The following is a 1,968-nucleotide window of genomic DNA, read 5'->3' as shown; positions in this document are numbered from 1 at the left end:
GATATGGTTTCATTAAAGTTTGGGTTAGCCTAAATGCCGAATCTGCTATTAGATATACTAGCACATCCAAGTTGCATATATTTCTCTTATTTTTCCTTAACAAGTTGCATGTATTTAACATCTTTTTTAAGTTGGATGTTTCATATATATACGAATCATTACAACGTCCAGGAGTTCCCACATTAATGTACATGAAACGGTATCTAGTAACGTATTAATATAAAATAGAGTGAAAAATAATAATAAACATACCTGAAATCCACTAAAGCTAAAAAAACTAATAATCAACTGCATCCTCTGGGTTTGGGTTTAATATGGCATCCATCTAAATAAAATTATTATTATACACTTTTTTAAGTACGTTTAAATTTATAAGTATATACCAAGGGTTCCTAAACATTGTGGGAATCTGAGAAATTCAAAACCTTTTACACATTCTGCCACGGTTTCTTGTATTAATGGAAATCTTTTTAAATATATAGGTGACATTACTTCCCATATAATTCTGCAAAACTCCAATACAATAGTGCATACTGTAGATTTGCCAACGGTAAATAATTCACACACTGCTCTGTATTCCCCTGAAGATCCTAACGCACATAAATAATTGCGATTCTTTTATCAAGCGGAACCATTTTACGCCAATTAGTCCTTTTTTTGTAAAGATTTTAACAACTCACAGAACTGTAAAACTGTTTCGAGTTACACGAAAATGTGTTTTAAAAACATTTTCCGGGTGACAGCTCTTGTTCCAAAATGCTGATTGCCGGTTCTATAAAAAAAAAATTAAATATCATCATTTCAATGTACGATGATATATTTACAAATTTCCAAAATGGTCTTGGTACAGATGGCGTTGTTCCAAGTAGTATAGTTTTATAGCAGTCCTCCCTTTGTTGATTTAAAGTAACAATGTTTTGCTTCACCAATTGTAAGTCATTGTCTAAGGAGCTACTTATTATTTTTGCAGTAGCTTGACGATTTCAAATATTTTGAAAAACATACTTTAACAAGAGTTCCATATTATTATTCATTTTTTCCTATACTATATTTTTTATTTATTTTTATTTTATTTCAAAAATCAAATTTTTGAATTTAAATATCAAATTTTAAAACATCCCAAATACAAATAGTGTTTTGAGCATGCAATTCCATTTGTAAGCAAAAAACATATGATTCTCTTAATTTCGAGCAGTATGAACACTTTCGAAACTAACTTAGTTTAATTTTTCCCAAACTAAAGAAATTTGGCTGTCTGAACATAGCATTAAACATAATTTATTGTTTTAATGACCAAAAAATTTTTAAAAAATTATTTTGTTTTTTTACGGGCTAGTTAAATAAAAAACTTTTTAAAAATATTTATTTGTTATTAAAAGTTTTATTTTTACCGATATTTCGACTATAATCTATAGTCATAATCAGGGCAAAAACATATATTTCTATGTTTTTGATCAGGGTACTATAAAATTTAAATACAATGTAACAATATTTAAGTTCATGTCATAAAGAAAAAATAATAAAATACATTAACATTAGAAATATGAATTATATATACATAGTATACAGTGACGAACAAAGTCACAACAAGCAAATTGAACTTTAGCATTATTTTTATTCTGTTAATGATGCGATTTTTAATCAAAAAAAAATTTTTTAGATAAAATGCTAAATTTGCTTTTAAATTCATTTTATATTCTTTTATATTTAATTTTTTAAAATTAAAAAACCAAAAAAAAAAAAACTAAATTTGGCTGAACAAAATTATTGGCACAGCTAACGCAAAAATTAAAAAACAAATTTAAAAAAAACATTTTCGATAAAAATTAATATATAGTGGCCAAGCTCTTCTATTTAATAATAGCTACTATTTGTTTTGTAATCGAAGAAATCAATTTTTGTGTGGTTATTGGTTCAAAATTTTGTCACTCTTCAGCAGTGCCTCCTTCAGTTCTACCTTTGTTGTTA

At 26.5% G+C, this 1,968-nt stretch overlaps 1 long non-coding RNA gene across 1 annotated transcript; it reads right to left on the bottom strand.

Moving 5' to 3' along the window:
* Nucleotides 1-252: 252 nt before the first annotated feature.
* LOC119664848 lies at nt 253-934 on the bottom strand. Its single transcript, XR_005251301.1, has 3 exons — nt 825-934; nt 384-772; nt 253-325 (listed from the first exon to the last, which is right to left on the bottom strand). It is a non-coding gene; the product is annotated as an uncharacterized LOC119664848 (long non-coding RNA).
* Between the last annotated feature and the right edge of the window lie 1,034 nt (nt 935-1,968).

The sequence above is a fragment of the Teleopsis dalmanni genome, unplaced genomic scaffold, assembly GCF_002237135.1.
Source record: "Teleopsis dalmanni isolate 2A unplaced genomic scaffold, ASM223713v2 unscaffolded_contig_2750, whole genome shotgun sequence".
Lineage (NCBI taxonomy): Eukaryota > Metazoa > Arthropoda > Insecta > Diptera > Diopsidae > Teleopsis > Teleopsis dalmanni.
This window is presented reverse-complemented; position numbering and strand designations above follow the sequence as displayed.